Source organism: Dipodomys ordii, unplaced genomic scaffold, assembly GCF_000151885.1.
Source record: "Dipodomys ordii isolate 6190 unplaced genomic scaffold, Dord_2.0 Scaffold21, whole genome shotgun sequence".
In the NCBI taxonomy this organism is placed as follows: Eukaryota; Metazoa; Chordata; class Mammalia; order Rodentia; family Heteromyidae; genus Dipodomys; species Dipodomys ordii.
Window position 1 is genome coordinate 17,489,159 of NW_012267237.1, and position 25,454 is coordinate 17,514,612.

Here is a 25,454-nt window from a genome sequence, read left to right on the forward strand (position 1 = left end):
ATAATCAAGATTTTATATTATCGCTGCATTTTTCTCCCAAATAATAAAAACACAATTAATAAGAACTTAGTATATGACTAGTTCAACACAAGGCATGCAATAAGGAAAAAAAATATACTGGGATTACAAATACATGTGATAATATATCTACGACATATGTGGAATATAACAGTAAGCAGATAAATAGAAAATACAACTGTTTCATGTAAATGTTAAAAATCAAATGTAACTCATTGTAAACAAAATTAAATTTGAAAGATGAATTAAATTCTCCTTAACAGTCAATTAATGAAACAAAAGTCTTAGACTGAATTTTAAAGAGCAGAAGATTGAAAAATTACTTGAGTCTGTATAAAAAGATAATACATAATTACAACTGCATTTTTCAAAGCATGAGACAAGAATATTATTGTTAATAATAGCCAATATATTTTTGCAATAGAAATCCCATTCCAAAAGTTAATGTAAACATTTTGTTACATAATCTCTACAAATATTGCCATTAAAATAGCTCTACAAGCCAGACATCAGTTTATGATTATAATCTTAGGCACTTAGGACACTGAGACCTGATTTCAAGCCAGGCTGGGTAGGAAATGTTGTGACACTATTATTGCTAGTTAAGCAATTATAAGAAGCCATAAGTGGAACTGTAGCTCAAGTGGTAGAGTGCCAACCTTGCACTAAAAAGATTGAGACATTGCCCTGAGTCAAGGCTCTCTTCAAGTACCTATGTGCAAACAAAACAACACCAAAAATACAAACAAACAAACAAAATACCTCCTAGTTTTGTGTTCACATGTCACTACAGTAACCCCTATGTAACTAAAACAAATAAAAAGGTGAATCTGTAAGTTTAAAACTACATTTTTTTGTTTCTCAAATCTAAAAATGTAAAAACTGGATATAACTTGCCTGGAATATTTGAATTTGGGGAGAAAGTTGGACGGGGGATGAACAGTGCAAATGAAGAGGATGAGTAGGTTGGGGAAAGAATAGAAGGAAAACGACAGGGAAGGAGAGAATTACTTCTCTAGCAAACACAGCAGTTACCCACAGGGAAATAAATGATAGTTTGTCACTTCTGCTGGTCCATTGTTCCTACACTTGACCACATTGTTTTTAAATGAAAGTTTATCTACATATTTGTAAATTTTTGATTATAATGTTTTATGCACAACATGGTGTAGATAATCAAGCTATATTTATAGATACATACTCTAATTATATATTCATTTTCATTTTGAAAACATAAAACACTGGTAAAATATGAGTTCTGAGCCCAATCTCACATATGCTATTTTTATATCTTACAAGTCACTCCATAGGCCTGAAGTAGAAGTTTAAGTTGGGAGCTAGAAGTGGTCCTTCCAGCTCCAAAATTTTCACCTGCTTTCCATCTTCCCTCCAGTTGCTTGATATAATTTCATGTTTACTTGTAATTCAGATGTCTTTTTTTTCCCCGTAAATGAACATATTGCACTTCAAATCAAGTTTGCAAGGAATAAAAGGGAAGTGAGCTATTAAGTAAGAGATAAATTATTCTTTTGATTACTATATCTTTGTATCACCTGAAATTGCTGACAAGTGTGCTGGTGTCAGGTAACATTAGCTGAAGGAAGCTAGGTTTACCATAGTCAGACTTTTGTGTTGCAATCTTATCAATGCTACTTTCCTCAAGAGAAAATGTAGCCAGGAGATAAATTAAAGCATCAGAAGCTGGATATTGTCTATGATATTTTCTAAACTGGAAGAATATTACATACCAAATGGCACATTATAGAAACAGCTTCCTGATTTTCTGAATCACATTAGGATTATAGCTGTACACAAAACCAATAAAAAGGGAGACTCGTAGTTTTTGTGATATTACTTCTAATGCACAATAGTAATAAAAGTTATAAAAATTCTTAGTAAAATTTGTAAAGAACAATTGATTGACAAAACCCCAAGGATGCTTTTAAATTCCTACTTTGAAAATACAAAGGAAAATGAAAACCCAGAAATCATTCAGATGACAATCAGTATTATTTAGGCAGTAAGATTTTGAGATTTGCTGCTATTTTTAACCCTAATCTTAACACCAGACTTTAGTCTCTAACTTTGAATTTGAAAACTCAAATGTTTGATTTTGCCTGGCTTTCTATGAAAGCATAATTTTCTGCTGATATTAAACAAGTGTAGTGAATTGTTAATAGCATTTAAGATAATATTATGCTTTGATATGCATGTGTGCATATGTGTATTTGTTTGTGCTGGTAATAGGCCTTGAATTCAAGGTATGGGCATTGTCCCTGATCTTTTGTGCTCAAAGCTAGCATACTACCACTTGAGCCAAAACTGGATTTTTTTGGGGGGGTGGTCCAGTTGTGGGGCCTGAACTCTGGGCCTGGGAGCTGTCCCTCAGCTCTTCAGCTCAAGGCTAGCACTCTACCACTTGAGCCACAGCGCCATTTCTGGCTTTTTTCTTTTTGCTTATGTGGTGCTGAGGATTCGAACCCAGGGCCTGATGCATGCAAGGCAAGCGCTCTACCACTGATCCACCTTTCCAGCCCCCAAAACTGGATTTTTGTGGTGACTTAATTAGAGATAAGAATCTCATAGACCTTCCTGCCAAGTTTACCTGAACTTTGGCCCTCAGCCCTCAGCTTATTGAGTAGCTGGGATTATAGGAAGAGCTACCAGTGTCTGGCCTATTATAACTTTTTTTTTTTTAAGAATCACAATATATTTTAATTATTTTTGTTCTGAATAATAAACCCAGATCTTTGTTTAAACTAGCCCAGCGCAAGATATTAGGCTTTCTAATAAGACACTCTAAGCATTGCAATGCTTTCAGCTGTGTTTTTGTCTGTTTTTATTTTATTTTTTAATATCAAATTCTTGTCAAAAATATTCACAGCAAAAATGGTCTGGAGTCATAGGGAAAATGGAAGAATACCTGCCTATCATGAACAGAACTTGAATTTAAACACCAAAACCACAAGCACACATAATTTAGGGAACATATTATTTAAAACCTAAATAGCTATAAAAATGTATCTAAGTTTGTAATTAAAAAATAACAAGTCTTAATTACAACAATAACCCATTCATCATCATACTTCTATGACTTTGCCTCTCCCTCTCCCTCTCTCTCCCTCTCTTCCCCTTTTTCTCCTTCCTTGTTCCTCCTTCCCTCTTTCTTCCTTTCTCACTTCCTTTCTATTCCTCAACCCCTTTTGTGTCTTCCCTTCCTTCCTTTGCCCTTTTCTGAAATCACTTCTACATTGCTAAGTAGACTTTCTCAGCTGAGAATGCTATGTTCCAAGATCAAATCTATGGAAAACTTAAATAAAGAAAATGAAGTTTTTGTAGCAAAGCACAATAATATCAGCATTAACATATTTGCCAAGTATTCATCAAACAAGGAATGTAAATCCAGAATTTACTGTATATAGATTTCTACCATTTCACTGAAATGCATAAATCCAATTAAAAATGGGGACTAGACCGAAATAATCATTTCAAAAATTCAATGACTCTTTCATAAAACACACACACACACATACACACACACACACACACCACTGATTCAGGAAAAGGAAAACCTAGGCTGCACAGAGATATTGCCTCACCTCTAATGCAATAATCATACCCACTAGAATCTATGATGGAAATGAACTTGGGGGCAGGGGAGTGGCGAGTGATAAATGGGAGAAAATGAGAGATTACGTAACAATGTTTAAAAAGAAATGTGCTTATTACCCTACAGGTCGTGGTGCTTAAACTCTGGGCCTGGGTGCTGTCCCTGAGCTCTTCAGCTCAAGGTGAATGCTCTACCACTTGAGCCACAGCGCCACTTCCGGTTTTCTGGTGGTTAGTTGGAAATAAGAATCTCACCGACTTTCCTGCTCCTGCTGACTTTGAACCGCCTTCCTAGGATCTCAACCTCCTGAGTAGCTAGGATTAGAGGCGTGAGCTACGGGCACCCGGCATATTATTACTCTACTTTTGTAACTGTAACCTCTGTGCTTATCACATTTACTATATATATATATATATATATATACATATACATATACATATATATATTCATATATATATATAAAATGTAATATATATAGTACATATATATTATGTAATATATATAAGTATATATATAAATATATTTTAATGAAAGGGAACAAGCAGACACCAAAATCAACCCTTGCAAACTTAGGTGGAACATAAGTTAATAGAACCATTTTTAAAACAATATGAAGACCATTGAAAAAAATAGATGTTTCAACTATTTGACTACTAACTATATATTCACAGAAAATGAGACTAGCATGTCTAGGAGAGAACTACATCCCTATGATAATGGAAGGAGAATTCACAATAACTAAAAAAAAAGGAAGGAACCTCAATATCCATCCAATGATGAACCAGTAAAGACCTTGTGTTTTCTATAGACAAGGAGCAACTAGTAAGCCAGAACAAGGAAAGAGAACCTTGCAGCTTTCCCCAAAAGATGGAACTGGAAATTCTATTAAAGGAAACTAGTCAGACACTTAAATTCATGAGCTTTCCGATATGTATAATATTAACAAAAGTGATCAGAGAGAGAGAGAGAGAGAGAGAGAGAGAGAAGAGACTGAGAGACTGGTATTGTTAGGGCCAGAGATAGGGCTGCTCATATTCCTCATTCTTTGACCATATATGTTTACATTACTAACAAAGTTTGTGCGCTCTTTCCTAGATCACTTCAAACAACATATAACCATGGATATAAAAACTGACAACCAAGACCTGAGGACTGGCATCATTACACCTGCTGCAAAGTTCCTTGGTTCCTCTGGCAGCTGTCATGGGCCCCTCTGTTCGCGCTCCCTCCCCCACCCCCCATCCCCATTCAGCAGAAAGCAGCTAAAGCAGAGCTCCACAGCAGTCAGGAAAAACTCAGGAGGCAAATCAAGTAAAACCAGGACCCGTTTCCAGGTCCTGCTGCTCACTCTCCTGATTGGCCTTTACTTTCTGTATACTAAATGAACTAAATGAACAGTGGGGAGAAATGAGAGGCCTGTGGAAAGTCAGAGTTTGAGGGAAGTGGAGAGAAGGGATGAGTTTAGGAGCAAACACTTGCATACCGGAGCACACCAGCCTGTCATAGATACCAACAAGGTATTTTTTTAAATTAATATGATACATTTCAAAATGATAGACTATTGCACCATAAGAGTTATTCACTGTGAATGTAACTAGATGTTCAAATTTAAATTTTGTTGTAAAGGTAAGGTACCAAGGGCTTACAGTTAGATAAGTCAGGTAATAAGTAGATTTCTATTTGAACAGTGTCACCCCAATTGCTCATTCTCTCCCAGTTTCTCCACTCCCTAACCCCCACCAAGTTGTAAAGTTCCATTATAGAGTCTAGTGAGTATCACCAAGATATTGTACTGTTTTCAGTTATTTCTTTGTTCTTTTGTTTGTTTCTTTCTTTTCCTTTTGGTAACTAGATGTTTAACCTTATACATTATATACTTTAGTGATGTACTGAAACGCTACTTGCTGCTCTGTTAATGCATGTAATTACTGTTTTGAGTAACATTTTAAACAAATAGAATACACTTTTAAGGATTAGTTACTACAATTTTTTCCCTAAGTCCTGGGGCTTGAACTCAGGTCCTAGGCACTGTCCCTGAGCTGCTTTGGCTCAAGGCTAGATCTCCAACACTTGAACCCACAGTGCCACTTTCGGCTTTTTCTCTGTATATGGTACTGATGAATCAAACCCAGGGCGTCATGCATGCAAGCACTCTAACACTGAGCCATATTCCCAGCCCTACATGGTTTTATTTATACAATAATCTTAAAATTATAAAATTATGCTAAGGAATCCTTATGATGTCAATACTGTATATATTCATTGAATCAAAGAATATATACAGAATATATAGAGAATGCTGTTCATATGTTCTTGTTTTTTTCTTTTTTTGAGGTTTGTTCAACATAAATAAAGCTGTATGTACTTAATATAAATAAAATATAGAAGGAAGAATATTATGAATAGATGACTTTTAAAACTGCCTCCAGTTCAAAAGACATATACACTAGAAAACCTATATCATTTATTTTTGGTTCCTTATAAGTGTAGTTTTAATTTTTTTATTTATTTCAAACTGAGAATTTTATTTATTTCAAAGGTCAACATGAAATTTTTGTTATGTTCTTAAAATTTCTTTCTGGCAAGCCATTAAATCACTGATGGATTTGTCTTAATTTTGTCAAGCTTGGTCTTTTCCTTTGGTATAGAGGACCAGTTTGGGTTCTATTTTTAGTTTCGAACTGTGCTGTGTTATTTAAGATGTTTCCTTCTAAGACCTGGCTCCTGCTAGGCTTTACTCAAGTCCTTAAGTGTTCAGTGAGGTTTTTCCAGGCAGGCTGAGCCAGAATGCTAATATCCCTGTCCAAATCTCACGATAGTATCTCTGTTCACCTCCGTCCTGAAGCAGCTGCTCTCTTGGGAACTTTCAGAATTTCATCTTATGAATATGGATGTGGCCTTCTGCCATGAATGCGTTATGAAACTCCAGGTTCTGGAAACCTGTTCTCCATGGTATCCAGCTCTGAAGATATTTCCACTGTTTTAAGAAAAAAAGTATATATATATACATATACATATATACACACACACACATATATATATTTTTTTTCATTCAGTTTGATGATACGTATATATCCTTCAGACTCTTATCTTCTTTCACAACCGCAAAAGTCCTCTGTGTAATGGGCTGGAAGGTAAGATAAGCAATGGACTGAATGTCGGTCTTTATTTTGACGTGGTTACAGAATTCTGGGCTTCTTGTTAGCCAGTGACAGGTTGTTTATTAACAAGATTGAACACGTTATGCATAGATGAAAAGACCATAGAGAAACCCTTGAAAATCAAAATACATTGAAAATGGGAATGCAAATTATATCTGGCAAAAATTCCATGATCACAAATGATGTGAATAATAATAAAAAGAATCCCAATAAATGGTGATGAATAAATGAAACAATATAATAATTGTATGTGGTAGCAAGAATTGGTTAAGAAAAGTCAGCATTTATGGCAACTGATATAAGTTTGTTCAGGGATGGGAAATGACACTCCAGACATAGAGCCCTTAGGCAATTCCTTTCAACATTTTTTGAAGTGATAGGTATTCTTGGATTGTGTGCTGGGATTATGAGTATATGTACCTGACAAAGTCAGTGAATTATAACCTTAAATTAATTAACTAAGCCAGACGCTGGTGGCTCACGCCTGTAATCCTATGTACTCAGAAGGCTGAGATCTGAGGATCACGGTTCAAAGCTAGCATGAGCAGGAAAGTCCGTAAGACTCTTAACTCCAATAAATTACTAGAAAACTGGAAGTGGCACTGTGGATCAAGCGGTAGAGCCCTTGCCTTGAGCTGAAGAGTACAGGGACAGCGTTTATGCCCAGAGTTCAAGCCCCACGACCAAAAAAAAAAAAAAAAAAAACTCTTTATAGTTGTGAATAAATTATTCAGTTAGACAGTAGAGAATATTTAAACTTTTTCTGCACAGCCTAATCAAATTGACAAGTAAAATTGACCATTTTCCATAGATAAGCAATATATGACAAAAATATTTTATGTGTGTGAAATAAATACAAAGTCCTTTAAATTCTACATGATAGCTAAATATTCTGAAGTTTAATTGAGTCAAGGATAAATTTTGTTTTATTAGTCTAGCAGTTTGACCATAACAAAACCCCATAATCTAATAGGTTAGACAACAGAAACAGTTTTCTCACATTTCTAAAGTCTGGAAGTACAGGGTATCTTCAGTTTTAGTTTCTCCAGACTTTACTGATTCCTGAACCATCAAACAAACAACATTATTGTGCATCCATCATAATAGCAATACCCTAAAATTAGTCATTTCTTTTTTATATTGATTCTTACTAAATGTATATAAGATCCTATATATATGTATATATACCTAATGTACATATGTATATGTATGTCGATATACATACACACATACAATATATGTATGCATACAACATACTGTATATATGTATATACGGATGTATACATATATGTATGTATATGGGTATGAGTGTATACATAGTGTATATGTACACATATAGCATATATACATATAGTTTTTATGTGTGTGAGTGTGTGTGTGTGTGTGTGTGTGTGTGTGTGTGTGTGTGTGAAGTCTGGAAATTGAACTCAAGGCTAGGGGGCGCCTTTCCTTCTATTTTTAAAGTTGTAGCTCTACCATTTGAAACATTAGAAACACTTTTCTCCAGTTAACTAGCTAAAAGCTGTAAGTAGAAGTATGGCTCACTTGGTAGCACATCATACTTGCTTTGAAGGCAATGTCAAATCAAGAGTGTAATGTTCTGATCTTAAGCCCCAGTACTAACTCAAAAAAGTAAAATCTTAAATTACTGGCCTGTCTTAATAATATAAGGTAATCTTAATTTTCAATTCTTATTACTCTTATTTTTAAAAATACCCACAAATTCTGGTGGCATATTTATAATTCCAGCTACTTGAAAAGGGAATATAATAAAATTTTTAAATTGAGCACATTCTGAACAAAGTTCTGAAGAATTTGAAAAGTAACACACTGAAGAAAAGGGCTGGGAATATAGTTTATGGCATAGAACATTTATGTATCATGCTAGAAACCCTGTGCTAGGTTCTACTCATTTCCATATTACCTTTGTATTTGCTTGATTCACTGGTTTCTTCCCCACATTCATTATCTTTAATAATGGATCCATAGTTAAACCACTAATACCACATGAAATATTGTATTATACTCATTCAGTAGTACTATGGGGGTCTCATGTCACATAATGGGGCATTCACAATATTTCATTACTATTTAATATACAATTTAAACTGAATAACATTATATGTGAAACAAATACATTCTATTAAGGTTCATATTGTTGTGCATTTATCCATGAGCTGCACGCAGACATATGCTAGAACTTGAAAAATGACTACCTTGAATTCTTTGATATATGTAAGATTTTATAATTCTTTTGCATGGATAACTCTCCTGTATATCTTTCTTTGATCAGTTATTTGCAATTATACAAAGCAGCCATCAAGATTATTGTCAGAAAACCAGGACATATACACCCTTCTAAGTAATAGTACATAATTGTCTTTCTTTTCTATCTGAAGAATTAAATTTGTCTGGATAACATAGATTTTAAAAGAATTCCATTGGCAAACTAGCAAAGTAAACTAAATACAAAAATTGTTCTTTTGGGTAAGTATAGTTGATGAAATTGGAAATGAGCTAATGGACAACATCAAATCAGCAAAGCATCAGATATATATATATATATATATATATATATATATATATATATATATATATATTAGCAGCTCAAGAACCAAAGAGGCAATGAAAATTAAGTTCACAAATTTTAAGGTTCTGCATAATTTTAGGGTTGAATTCCTACAATAGCTTACAGAGTTCTTCAGTTCATTGAAATTTCAGTAGATATCAAGAAGAAGGAACACAGTCACTAAATTTTAGACTCTACCAGGATTTTACAGAGATAATGTATGTGACTCATTTCTGATCCTGGGAAATATTTTATTCATAATAGAATTGCATTCAATCATTTTGTCAAAATAAATTCTAAAGAGTACATGATCAACGTACAAATGAAAAGAAAGAGATCTGAGCCAAAGAGAAATTGAATGACGGTTCATCTGGCTGAGCAGCATTTTGTCAACCTATGTAAGAGAACTAAAGCCACTTAAAACCATAAACACTTGTCTATTTTTTCCCTCAGAAAATGCTTGTTTTCATATTTCCTACTTCCTTCTACTATTGTTTAATTAACTTTCCCATATATAACTTTTTATCTAATGTTTAGCAATATTAATTTTCAGTCTGACATTTTCTTTTTAGTTGTTTGAATTTATGTAGCCTCAATTTTATGTTCTGTAATAACAAAGACAATAAGGAATTGAGAATTTAACATTTCCTCATTAATTCTGGCTCAAATTGATGATGCCTTCTTTACTTGCTAATAGGAAAACAGCCTTTGCTTATATATTTAATGTAGCAAAATTGTCATATATAACATATCTTCATAGGCTACATACTACAATTATTTTGTTTTAAAATTATTTTCTACTTTTACAATGTACATTGGACTCCATGCTCATTTTAAGAATCAAAGGGCTTTCATATATTTTAGCTAGTTAATCTGCCTTAACCCAAATAAATTTATAAAAATTTCATTAGAATTTGATTTTTTACTGTATATTAAATTAAAAAGTGAGCTAGTTTGTGTGCCAGTTTAACTACTTTCTGATTGCACAATCTTTTTAAAAATTATTTAACAATATGTTAAAATCTTTCATCTTTGAAATGGTTGTGAAATAATCAAACAGGGGTATTGCTAAGGTGGACTAAGATGATAAAGCTCTCTAGAGAAACAGCTTAAACGCATCCCATTTCTATTATCAGGTAATAATCCTCATATGTTATTTTAAGATAATTCCTGATATAATTGAATTTATTATCCTAATTTCTATTTTTAGATTGTAACTTCTGATCTGTTTCACTTAGGACTAGCTCAAAATTAATTGCTCTAATCAATGTGCTAAATAAAGCCCTTGATAAAATTTTAGCACAATTTTGTTGTCAAAATGCTATTGGAAATGACAAGTCATTTTCTACACTAAAAATATTCTTTTAAGTTGTAAATGAATACACTATAGGTCTTTGTGCTAGCCATTCTCTTTGTATAACCCAATAAAGGGATTCCATGTTTGTTCTTCCTCCCATAGCTCAGCTACTAGGTCTGTTTATGCACCATTGCTTAGGACACTTCAATATGGATTGCCAGGATTTACTCTTAAGCTGAAAACCTGAGCCAGTTCACTACACACTGAAACACACTGTACTCTCTGCTATTATAGGGGCTCTTTTGGATTCCTTCAGTTCCACATCAAGTCCCCCACATATCCTGTATGATTCTCTCACTACTGACACGTCTGCTTCCTGTCTTGCACCTTCATCTTCTTACCTTCCAACCTAGAGTACAACTTTCCACAGGGAAACTGCGACCAGAAATAAGCAAAATGTGAAATTCACAACTATAAAGAAAAATGCCCAGTAAATAATTGGTCAAGAGGCAGAGACAAAGAAATGTTTCAACTACTATGAAGTGAAACCTATGCAGGGATAATTTTGTGATACTATTTCTTTTTTTTTTAATTGTGAAAATACCATACAGAGAGGTTACAATTACATGGGCAAGATAATGAGTACATTTCTTATGTGATACTATTTCTTAACACTGCAGACTAAAAGAGAAAAAATAAGGAGTTTAATATCTTAAAGTAACCTGAAATTTTGGCCATTAGTCAAGTTACCCTAAATCTTATGTTGTGAGTTATCAAAAGTTCAGGTATAGGCTGCCGATGGAGGCATTTTGTACATTTTTTGTCATTATCACAGTATTGTGTCTTTTGTCCTTATTATTACTGATTACTCTCTAAGTATGTATGTATGTATGTATATATATATATATATATATCATATATATATATATGTATACATGATGAACTGGAAAGGAGGAATTTGAGAGTTGCTAATTACCCAACTGTACATAATGTATACCTGCATTTTATAACCCTAAGTTGTATAAACTCATGCATTTATGACAAATGGATGTCAAAAAGTAAAAAGAATATCAAACCTCTCGTTAAAAATATTTTTAAATTTAATTTTATTGTAAAGATGCTGTACATAGGGGTTACAGTTACATGAGTAACTGTCTAGCATTTTTACCCCCTTCTTTGTTGTTCTCCCATTAATCCTTCCCCCCACTTCCCTTCCTCCCCTAACTTGTAAAGTTCAATTCCAACATAGTGTATTGTGAGTCTCATTGTTTAAAGAGTCATCCTATGTCCTTATTTTAGAATTTTGCTATTCCCCTTCCCCTTCCTAAATTAGATAAATGTATATACAAGGGGCAGGGTGCCAAAATCAAATACAGTGACAACAGGGGGAAGAAAAAAATAATGTTAATTAAGTTAACATTAAGTTTACTATGTAAATTTTATTAATAAAGTTTTAATTAATATTTTAATAAATTACTTAATAACAAAATTTAATTAGTCAATAAATTAAATTTATTTAATTTTATTTTTATTATTTTCTATGTAAAATGTCAAGTCATTCAATTTTCTTTGTTCATGACAACAATCAGTTTAAATATCTGGTTTGTTTCTACTACTAAAATACAAAATGATTTTAGATATGAATACATTAGTTATGAAATATGATAGTATATTTTTATTGTAAACTTCAAAGTTACATAGTATTTTGGAAATCAAATATTAAATAACATTGGTGAGATTTGTGAGAATGATTATTTTACATTATATATTATATTCATTTTACATAATATATATTTTTTACGTAATATGTTTTCTATGAAGCATTGAATGTGTGAAATAAAGGTAATTTATTTCTATCACATAAAATAGAAATTGTTACACCTTTGTATTGTAATTCGTTTAAGTTGCTATAATAAATACAGTAGAACAGGTGCATCATTGGCAATGGAATTTGTTTCTGACAGGTGTGGAAATTGGGAATTGTAAAATGAAGGGATTGGAACCACTTCCTGAGCAATAGCATGTTTGCTGTAAATCCCTATTTTGTGGTTCTCTTTCATGAGGGTACTAATCCTATTCATGAAGGATCATCTCTCTCTCATTAGAGAGTCACCTCCTGAATTCTTACCTTCTCTTACTGTTGCGTTGGGGACTGTTCTTTTCTGATAGATGAACATTGCAGGAGGCTCGCTTCCAGTCAGGGAATGCCTTCAAAAAGAAGATGTTTAAGATGATAGATGGGGACGATAGAGTGTTTGGAGCACATTCAATCAGAGTAAATGGCATGCATAAAGTCATTAGGGTGAGAAAATGGTACAAGGATGATAAAGAAGATCAACGTATGATGGATGGTAAGGTAGGGAAAGTAAAAGTAGTGTACCTTCAATAATGGGTTCAATGATAGTCATTAAAATGTGCCAGGCTGAGAAGAGAGCCGTTATTATCCCCTTGTGTAATTAAATCACAGTATTTGAAAGTAAAGTGAAAAATTGGTAGGTGTCCATACTGTTACAATTAACTGATTGAATAAATGAATAGATGGTAGATAACAGATAAATCTTACATGAAGAAAAACTCCAAAGACTTTATTGCAGCATTGTGTCCTCCTCTCTTTAAGTTGTGATCATTCTGTACTAATTTTCTTCTACAGAAAATTATGCTATAAAATGTGGAGGAAAAAATAAGTTATAATCGAAGACTCTGGAAGATATTCCACAACTTTGGAGAACATAATTGCTGCCATTATCATATTTGGACTACTACCCTCCACATGATAGTAGACAGTGACAGATTATCTATCTTATTCCCACCTGAAAATTAGAATCAAGTATAAGTATGAGGAAAATTTTACATATCCCTGCTGAATAATTTTCTACAGAATATACAATTAGCCCTGCTAAAGATGGTCATGAACTGAACAAGGAACTTCCACAATAAAGCAACCATAAGGACACATGACTGCTAAATTCTATGGCATTCTCTAAACAGTTTTTGGAACAAAAAAGTAACAGCAAGTGCTATAGTCTTGATCCTAAAAGGCCTCCCAAGGCCTGTCCATAAAGGCTCAGACCCCTGATTAGCATTACTGGGGGAGATGGTTGAAATGTTAAGAGGGAGCTAAGCAGAAGTCTGCTGGCATTGAAGGTGTGACCTAGAAGGAATGTGTGGGTTACCGGCTGCTTCTTCCTCCTCCTCTACCTTCTCCTCCTATTCCTCTTCCTCCTTCTCCTCTTCCCCCTCTTTCTCATTATCTTATTCCTTCTGCTTTTTCAATTCTTTTTCCATCAATAAGATGAGAAAATTTGCTCAGCCACACCCCTCCATGTGCTCCTATACTGTATACACAAAACAATATCTCTATCTTGCTACTGTTTGAGGATTACAGTATACCGAGCCAAAATAAAGCTTTGATAATTATAAATGTTATATCAGTCAATTATAATAGTGAAAAAATAAATAAAAGTTTGCCAAGTGCCAGCGGCCCAGGCCTGTAATCCTAGCTACTCAGGAGGCAATCTGAGGATTGCGGTTCAAAGCCAGCCTGGGCAGGAAAGTCTGTGAGACTCTTATTTCCAATAAACCACTCAGAAAACAGAAAGTGCCACAATGTTTCGAGTGGTAGAGCACTAGCCTTAAGCTGACCAGCTGAGGGAGAGTGCCCAGGACCAGAGTTCAAGCCCCATAACTGACAAAAGTAAATAAATAAAAATAAAAGTTTGTATTACATATCAATATAGTCTATTAGGTTATATTTATTTACTTATTTTCCCAAATGTTTATATTTATATATTCAAAAACATTCTAAGAGTTGTGTTATCATTACATTTTGAGTCTTAATTTTTATTTTCCTTCCTTCTTCCCTCTCCCTCCTTTCTCTTCTTTCCTTCCTTCCTTGCTCTCTCCCTTCCTTCCTTCCTTCCTTGCTTTCTCAATTTCTTTCTCTCTTTCTTTTCCTTTTATTTGGTGTGTGTTTCTGTGTGTGAGAGAGAGAGTGAAAGAAAGAGAGACACACAGAAAGGGACATGGAGAGAGAAAGAGCAGAGAGAGACAGATGATCCTGGCGCTTGAACTCTAGCCCTTGGTGCCATCTCTGAGTTTTTCTACTCAAAGCTGGGGATTTAGCTCTACTTCCAGGATTTTTGGTAGTTAATTGGAGATAAGAATCTCATAGAACTTCCTGCCTAGGTTGTCTTGGCAAAGGATTCCTCAGTACTTAGAATTACAGATGTAAAGCTGTCAGCACCAAGGCCTAAGACTAAACTTTCAATTCAGTATTTGAGTATTACTATCTCATAAGTTGTTGAATAGATTGTTTATAATACTTGAAATGTAATAACACTTCATTTCCATGTCAATGGACATATGGGTGGCTATTGCATTTTTGCATACATTTACTGGGTGTATATTCAACAAACTCTCTTGCGCATGTGACTAATGAACAATTGCTTGATTTTAGAAGATCTGAAAGTTCATTTTCACAAACTGTTTTAATATTGATTTACTTATTCATTGTGTGTGTGTGTGTGTGTGTGTGTGTGTGTGTGTGTGTGTGTGTGTGTGTGTGTGTGTGTGAATACTGGAGCTTGAATCCAGGGTATGAAGCTCTTGCTTGAGTTTTTCATTCAACACAGTTCCACCACGACTTAAGCCACAAATCCACTTCTAGTTTTCTACTATTTATAATTAGAGATAAGATTTCCATGGACATTTCTGTCTTGATTGGCAGTAAACCATAATCTTCAGATCTCAGCTTTCTGAGAAGGTAGAATTACAGGTGTAAGTCACCTAGTCAGTCTTACAAAACTGTTTTAAATTTTCTCAATTGTAGCTTCCATTTACACTCTTACAGCATGGTAGGAGAAATATCAATGATTTTGTTCTTCCTACATTTTATGTTAAAATATTTCTGCCTCTTTTTGTATGGAATTTGTATGTAATAATATGTTACCATATTTTTAATTTGCTTTATGCATTACCCTTGGAAGTAATCTACCTATTTATGTGTTTAGGAATAAGTTATTTTCTCAGGATATAATGAATGTCTAAACCATGTATGTATATATACTGGTTGAAAATTACTTGGTCATCTGTAAACAATGGAAAATTTATTTGCCCTTTTCCAACTGTAGTATCTTAGTGTCTTTTTCCTGTCTTCTTTTGCTGAGTGGAACATCTGGTACCTTATTGAACTGAGTGGGATGGAGTCTTTTCTAATTTTGACTTATATAAAGTGCTTAAAGTATCTACTACCCATGCCAAAAAACCCCCACAAAAGTCAGTGTGAATGAATTATAATTACATAGGTAGAAAATTTATTTATTGTGCAAAGTACAAGTTTATGTGATTGAAATGGAAATATTCTCTTATTAACTGTCCAGCAAAGGAAAAAAAAACAGATTTAGTTATTTTTCTTCTACTCTTACTTTCAAATCACATTTGGAATTATAAAATATTTCAGTACAAGAGAAGTAATTTTATTCCAATGCAGATATATTTAGAAAATTTTCACTGCTTTCTTTGACAATACTCAAGGAATCTCCAACTCACAGTAATGCTGAGCTTATTTAAAAGTGAAGTTCTGCTGCTGCTGCATGCCACAAAGGCTGCTCAGTGATTCAGGAACTCAGGCTTCCTCCACTTGCCTGAGAGCAACTGCACTAAGGAAGGCCTGAGCCTATGTGGCGTGGAGAGTGATGACCAAAGAGGTTGAAGGTAGCTATTGGGGAATGAAAAAGTAGTGACTAGTTATTGCAAATAAGGTACACCATGGGGCCTGTGTTTCTTTGGGCCTGGCTTACTTCACTTAATATAATTTTTTCCAAGTCTTTCCAGTTCCTAACAAATGGAGCAATGTCGTTCTTCCTGATGGAGGCATAGAATTCCATTGTGTATGTATATCAAATTTTCTTGATCCATGCATCTACTGAGGGACATCTGTGTTGGTTCCATATCTTAGCTATGGTAAATAATGTTGCAATAAACAAAGTTGTGCTGGTAGCTTTAGTATGGTCTTGTTTGTGATCATTTGGGTAAATGCCCAAAAGTTGGATTGCTGGGCCAATGTGGGGATCTGGGTGGTGGAGAGGGGAAGGGATGGTATTGGGAAACAAAGGAGGAGGCAACAATGGTTGATAAGCATCTTGCTCATATAATTGTAACCCTTCTGTACAGTATTTTCACAATAACATCATCACCATAAGGAAAAAGTAGTGACTCCATTCATTCACTCTCAATTTGAGATGGAGTTTTGCTATATAGTTCCAGGCTGGCCTCAAACTCAAGCTCCTGCCTTAGCATCTCTACTGGTAGGATTACTGGCATGCATCACCATGCCAGACAAGTACTGATTCTTCATAATTTTTATCTTTTCTTTAAAATTTGTATCTTTTTAATTTATCATTTTGGGGAATATTTGTTTTTGGGGCAGGATCCAATGTAATTTGTTCCTCTGTCCCAATATGAAGCCTTTAGTAAAGTTTGTAACTTAAAAAAAAAAAGAAAAGAAAATTTTCACTGGTTAATGAATATAATTTTAGGAATACTAAATTTTCACCTGGCATAAAATCAACTCTGACCATGCAAAAGTGTATGTTGTACAATTTATCATATATTAAACAATATATTATTTCAAGTAAAAATGTGTTAAATCTTTAAAGTTTTTAATTGCTTTACCCTTTCACAGTGTTTATAAAAGCATAGCCTCTGTTACACATAAACCAAAGTAGGCTATTTAGTTTCAAATATATTTAAGAAAAACTTTACAGGTGTGCATTAAATATCATTTTTCTGCTATAGTTAAGGATATGTATTTCTAAATTTTGCATTCTTTTATCATTATAATCACATGTTAATTATTATTTCCTCTAGACAAATGCTCATATATACTTAAATAATGGTTATAAAAATAGTTTTAAAATTGTTTAAATAGGGATACAGGTGGACCCATTGCAACAATGAGACGTACAAGTCTTTATGTCGAAAACGAACTGTACAACTTTGGTTGAGGGGGAGGAGGGTTGGGTGAGGGGTGAGGGGAGGATAGGATGGGAAGGGACAAAGGACAAAGGGACAAAGGTGGAACAAAGGAGGAGGCTAAAATGCTTGATAAGAAATGTACTCATTATCTTGCTCATGTAATTGTAACCCCTCTGTACAGTATTTTCATAATAAAAAATAAATTATAAAGGTAAAAAATAGTTTTTGCCTCAACACATTGATCATTGATTTACTTGATAAATAAATTACACAGTTATTAAATACATGGAGAATACTAATTATGTTTAATTTTCACTTGGCTATCCAAAGGTAAATTTCTTGTCATCATACATTTTTAACAAACAATTTCCTCAGCTGAATATTTTAGGAAGCTATGTTTGGTGTTGTTAAGCATCTCAAAGGGGAACTCAGATCAATATGGGTCACAGCACAAAATACTTTGCTGTCAGTAGAATGTTATACCTGAGTACTAAAGATGAAAAATAAAATACATCTATACTTCTCAGCTTGGTCTTATGTAATGAGCAGCTTTCTAGTAAGAAAATGAAATCACTCTTCCTAAGAATTTAATGCCCAGATCAAAAGACTTAAAGTGTCACTTTGTAGTTTTACTTCCATATTTAGCCTTTCAGTACCGTTTACAACTAAGTCTATAAAATATGTCAATCATATTGATGAATGTGTGACAAATTACCCATACTTCATGCATATCCCCACATAGTTTCATTCTTAGTGGTAGGAACAAAATTCAGTAACTAAAATAATTAGGTTTTAACATGTTAATGATGTTAAAAACATTATTTCAAGCCATTTTAAATTTATTTCCTACTTTCTCTCCTTTCTTCCTTTAAAGAATTCCCATTTCTTTTCTCTGTCATGGCTGAATATAAATTGAATTCTAACTGACAGATGTGTAGATTTTTTATGAATCATTTTTAACAATCTATTTTTTTTCAACTGAATAAATTTTAAAACATAATTGAGGATTGCAGCAATAGCTCAGGCTCAGACCACATGCCTAAGTCACCAATTCATCAGATGTGAGAACTAATGTGAAAGTAGTAGAGTGAATTAGAAAAACTGAGATGATGAGGATCCAGTATCACCTTATCTACCCTGGCAGAATCTGGTAGCCGCATCCATGCTATTACTTCTATTCTTCTAAGTTTTGCACAGGGTGAAAGATCACAGAAGCCTGCAAACCTTGGTTCCCCATGAATGATTCAGATGTGATGAAAGAATCATCTGTTCTGAATTTAGAATCGCACCATCCAGTTCACCTTACAGGAAAGCATTTGCTACTATATTTTAAGAATGCTACCACCAGGGTGATATCAACTCTAGGGTTTTCTATGTATACAGATGACTGATTTGACCAAGAACAAATCCTTTCTAGATGTAACACATATCACAGATCGAATACTTTAAATTACTGTAACTTGCCTATACATAGGGCCAGTACAGAACAAGTGGGTCACTATTGTGTCAGGTACACAGAGCAGTTGGAATTCTCTTGTTCACTGATATTCAATCCCACCTCATGACATCCAAACAAATCAATTACTTTATAATTTCCTCCCTATCAACATTTTTAGAATATGTACTTAACCAAGCTAATTCTTTTATTAGTCATACCATTTAATGCATGTGAGTTCCTAGCCAGCCAACAAAATCATTATAGTAAGCATGTTCTTCACTTTTGTAAGAAGCAAAGGCCACCACACCTCTTGATTCCTTTGTAGTTCACCTCATATAATACTTATTTTCTCATTCTATTCTGAAATAAAATGTCATAATGGTTCCATAAGAAACAGCAACTTAAGAAGTGCTGTTGACCACATCTTCTCAGTGTTGAGGAGCCTATGAACGCTCATCAATTATTTTTCCTTAATTTCTTTCCAGATATTGTTAGGCTGTCAGTTGTACAAAAGGACTTCATTGTGATGTTGACATATATGAGTATAATGAATCTCTAATCAAACCTATCCTCTCAATCAGTTCCTCTCTTTTCTCTCTCTCCCACTTGGAATATATTTATTGGGCTCTGTTTTTTTTTTTTACACATGTACATAGGTTACTTCAACCATATTGAACCTTCATAATCTCTCTTTTCACAGTCTCTTCCCACATAAAACCCACCCCCAAATAGAACTTGAGCCACCAGTGCCTGGCTGTCCCTTATATTCTTACCAGCATGTTTTGTTCTTTCTTTTCTAGATATTTAACATAGGTTAGTAGTTAGATAGAATTGCAGTAATATTTTTTATTTTCATTTACTTCATGATTAAGAACATTGACATTTTCTTCACAAATTCATAGCTATTTGTAATTCTTATGACACTTTTCAATAATTTGCAAATTTATTATTTATAAGTTGTTTATATACTTATGCATTGTTAAGTAGTATTTCAAAATATTTATACTTTTTGCCCATATTGTATAATATTTAATCAGGGTAAATATGATTCTTATCACACATGTATGGTGAAAGTATTCAAAATATTTTTTTACAATTTTGAAGTATATACTATATTGTTTTTAACTGTACACTTGTAACTTGCAATAGTGTATAAAGTGTTTGATCATCTTTTTTTTTTTTTTTTGGTCGGTTGTGGGGCTTGAACTTTAGGCCTTGGCGCTATCCCTCAGGTCTTCAGCTCAAGGTGAGTGCTCTACCACTTGAGCCACAGCAACACTTCCTGTTTTCTGAGCGGTTTATTGGACATAAGTGCCTCGTGGATTTTCCTGCCTGGGCTGAATGGCTTTGAATTGCAATCCTCAGATCTCAACCTCCTGAGTATCTAGGATTACAGGCATAAGCCACTGACATAAACATTAAGTTTATGTATCTGCTGTCATTATAAAAATGTATACAGTTTATAGCAATATTAATTAAGTAGAAGTATGCTCTAAAATAATGATAAAATGTATATTATGATACATAAACTAAACTCAACTATTAGGAGATAGCCCACTTGTAGGTTTATTTATGCCAGTCGCACCACAATATTGAGATGATTTGTTCTAACTGTAAAATAATAAAATTTTAGCTCCGTTAATATTGTAGTGGAAAACAATCACATAGTGTGATCCTGGGTACACCCAAAAGTTATTGTATGGTAATTGAGGATGTATCTATCACTCTATCATCCATTCTTCTCTCTTGGAATTATTACTCACATTTATCAAAAATGTAAATTTTGTTGAAAGTCATAATGAATTGCTTAATATTCAATTCTTTTAAATACAAGTTATGCAAATTTCAATACCATGATTTGGATCTAGAGTCCTTGCTCTTAACAAAGGTACAATTAGTAGCACAATAAAGAGTGTATAAAGCTAAGAGGATTGAGTTTATGTTTGTAAGGTTCTTCTCATAATCATTTTATGATTATAAATGTTTTCTAAAATCTGCCTATGACTTTGGGAATAAATAATTTAATAATTAAAATAAATACTAATTTAAATAGAAAATTGCATTGCCTTCTCAAATTACTAAGCTCACAGACTTTTTGTATATTAAGGTACAATGTACAAGCTTTGATTACACACATCTTACCAGTGGTGCATTTTGACTTCTGCTAGTTTCCACCAGAGATTTACTGAGTGCCAGACTTCTTCTCAGATGAAATCTTACGATTAGCAGTCTCATGTTAACAGATGCATTCCATTTTGAAGCCTTTAGAAAGTAATATTGAAAAATGAAGTATTGCATCATCCGTTCCTCACAGCAAGAATGAAAAATACGGTAATAGCCTTTGTGAAATGAAATGAGAAAATGTACAGTCGATTATTTTCCAGGAAAATAGAAAGTTAAACATTGTAAAGCTGATCCTTTCTATTTGTTAATGAAAAGGAGTACTGAAGAAAAACCAAGAAAGAAAAAGGGGGTTGGGGACAACGAGAAACAAACAGAAACCATCAGACTGTAATGGATGGCCTGCCTTTAGCTGTAGAACTTAATATGTTTAATGCTAATTGACATGTAGAAAATGTAATGCTTAGAGAAAAGAGTCTGATGAATAAAATCGAAATGGTGGGCTCAGAATAGGGGTGAAATGCCATCTGTCCCCGGTTAACAGACATGCCAAAGCCTTGGCATTTCAGCATGTGGTACACAAACTGCTCTACTTCAACCCACTGGAAACTGAAGAGATGAAATTTGAAACTCAGACAGACATATAAGAAAATGGAAGGCAATGATGGTTGAGCCTGTAGGCGTTTCCAAACTTTGAACTCATCCAAAAGTTTCTCAGAAGACAGAGGGCCAAATGATGACAGTAAGAACCCAGAAATACAATTTTGGGTAAAGCTACATAGTCTATTTCTGAAAGGAAAATGTGACAGCCACTAAACCAGGGTATGAAATTATCTCCTTGGTTTAAGTTTTTGAAACATTGTATTCACATTCCCTGGAGGCTTCTGACACCAAAGTCCAAAGTCTTATGCTTTGTAGTAAAAAAAGAAAGCTTCAGGCAGCATATATTAATGAATTATTGAAAGACAAAGACAAATACGGGAAGGGAATATGTGGACATTCTAAAGTATGCAATTCCTACTTTAAAGTTTTATCATTAGCTCTCTCAATTATCCAGTTAAAAAAGCTAAATTTGAAGGAACTATTGTGATTTTAATAGTCAAACTTGAAGTAAATGTGAGTTTCTGAATTCAACTTTATTTTTTGACATGCATTCAGAGGCCTGTAGCTTTTGAATGCACAGATAATTCAAAAGATGAAATTCTCATTGTGGATGAATAGTTGCATTCTATGACTCTCAAAACCCTTTTAGACTTCCTAATACAGACAACCCTTTTAAATAAAGGTCCTTTAGAAAATACAGAATTTTTATAATATCATGTGTACATATGTATATTGTTAAAATACAACTTTTTGCTAAAATATAGCCAAGAAGCACAGATTTATATAACTAAAGTAGATGCAAAAGCACTTTGTAAAATATCCCACTTCTTATAAAGGAAATTGAATTCCGTTGTCCGGGGGTGGGGTGGGCCGGGGAACTAGTGAGTCTATAAAACTACTAAGAATCTTTAATATCTGGGCTTAATTATCACAGTGAAATACACTTTAAACTTCCTTAATATTAAGTGCATTTGTATACTTTCTAAAGTAAGGATATGTCTAGGTCTATGTGTTATAGATTAGAAGTTATTAATAATTTATTTTTTCTCTTAGTGAAAGACAAATAAAATGCAAAGAAACGTGAGAAACTCAACCCTTCAGGACTAGTCTATACAAAAGAAAACTGATGGGGACACAGTGTGGTGAAACAGATGCAAAGCTATTTTGCTCCCTTAACGTGACTTGGGGTCCAATTAGATTAGTTCTATGATGCCTGTATGGTGCATTGCATATATCCAGGTTTCTTTCTGCTATGAATGTTGGCACAGAGATAAACCATGAACAATTCATTCATTAATATGTTGAAATGGGCTAAAATGTATTCTTTTGGGCCTGAGGCTTACATTCTGCCTACTTAAGAAGTCTTTCTCGCTGGGCGCTGGTGGCTCACACCTGTAATCCTCGCTACTCAGGAGGCTGAGATCTGAGGATCGCGGTTCAAAGCAGCCAGGGCAGGAGAGACCGTGAGACTCCTATCTCCAATAAAACTACCAGAAAACCGGAAGTGGCGCTGTAGCTCAAGTGGTAGAGTGCTCGCCTTGAGCTGAAGAGCTGAGGGACAGTGCCCAGGCCCAGAGTTCAAGCCCCACGACCGACCAAAAAAAAAAAAAAAAGAAGTCTTTCTCTTCTTTTAGTATTCTCAGCTTTTCCTAAACATTATTTGACATTCATTTCCAACACCTTGAGCTCTTCCTGCTCTAGTTGCCCAATATCTACTTACTCAAAGTCATTGTGGATACAGCCTCCTTATTTACAACTAAAGAGGTCCCCATATTTAATCATACCATGTCTTTAATCTTCAAAATTTAAACTTACTTTTGTTTATCACGTAACTATACACTTTCCCTAGAAGGAATATATAGGATGACTATATTGCGCTATAAACCAGCAGGTTGGGGGGACATGCTTATGTCATTCACTAGTTTCCTCTCTTGAACATAAATGGAGACAGAGTAAGCTATCCATAAATATATGTCAATATGAGATTGTAATATACTTCAGGGACAGAGATTGGACTCAACATAAGCAATGCTCAGCAAAGTGAATAAAATAAATCAATCAATAAACAAATATTAGTACATGAACTAATGAAGACAACTATAAAATTTGGAAGGAAAGGTGAGTCTGAATGGGGAAACATCTTACATTATTGGGGAAGTCTGTGCTATGTCAGACATGTAGTAGAGATCCAAGAATTGAAATTCCAACATGTCTCTATTTGTCAAACTTAAACTTAAAATCTGTTTTCTATTACAATCAGGAAACAAATAAGTCTTTCATATTTAAAGCTCAGGTGATTATATTGGACCAACCAAGATAATAGGATATGAATCCTGAAGAAATTTTAGTTGCATTTGCTGATATATATGTGCATAATAATCATAAAGTCATAGGAGATAACATTCTATTACAATCAAGTTTCTAAAAACTTTAGAAAAATTCCAGTTTTCTTGATAGTTGTCATGTGATTTTTTTTGAAGTTTTACTGGTGATTTTGATAGAAAAATAACAGGAGAATAAGTACCACCTGGTTACATAAGCACATTTTGCACAACTTCTGAAATTTAATAACAGAATTCAAATCTGAGATTTTACAGGAACTCTTAAGGTTTGTTCTCGTCTATAAAAGGATGTAACAAATTGTAATAGTTCTGTTATTAGAATAAAGAAAATCTATTTTTCATGGTCTCAGATCAAGAAAAATTGTTGGAACTGAAAGTTTCTTTGATATGAAAGATTAAAGCATTTTTTAAAGGGAACCATGAACTTTTTTTTTAATCTTCCCTGAGAAATTGAAGGCTAGACAGAATAGCTTCCTGAAATTGGAAAATAAATCAGCGCTGAGGATTTGATGATGATTTCAGGGTACTCTTAATATTAACTTGAGAACACAACAATCTGTTGAAACCCATTTGGCAATATAAGCCTTGTGGAGTTTCATTCATTGTTTTTTTTTTTATAAAAACTGATTTTTATCAAACACAGAAAAGAAAACACAGAAAAGAAAATCCTAAATTAATGTGTATAAATCATTTTTCAACTACGGTTACACTGTGTGGTATTAAGGTCCTTCCTGGTACATGAAATTTGATGGTAACAATAAATTGACAAAATTAAATTTGATGCATGATAGAAAAAGATCCTTTTGAAAAAAAGTGACAGGTTGACAAATTATGAGTTAATAAGAGATAGACTAGGGCTGGGAAGTTGGCTCAGCGGTGTAGAGTGCTTGCCTTGCATGCATGAGGCCCTGGGTTTGATACCTCAGCACCACTTAAGCAGACAAAAGCTGGAAGTGGCACTGGGTCTCAAGTGGTAGAGCGCTAGTCTTGAGCTGAAGAGCTGAGGGACAGCACCCATGCCCAGAGTTCAGGCCCCACGACCACCACCACCAATAAAAATATAAGAGATAGACTATTAATTATAAAATATACACACTTCTTGGTACAACTTTAATGCTCTTTCATCCTTCTTCCCCAAGGACTAATGGCAACTGAAATAGGATAATATATGATTTAGAATATTTTTGGGAGTAATCTACAAATGTTAAAAAGAAGAAGAACAAGGAGGAGAGGGAGAAGAAGAAGAAGAAGAAGAAGAAGAAGAAGAAGAAGAAGAAGAAGAAGAAGAAGAAGAAGAAGAAGAAGAAGAAGAAGAAGAAG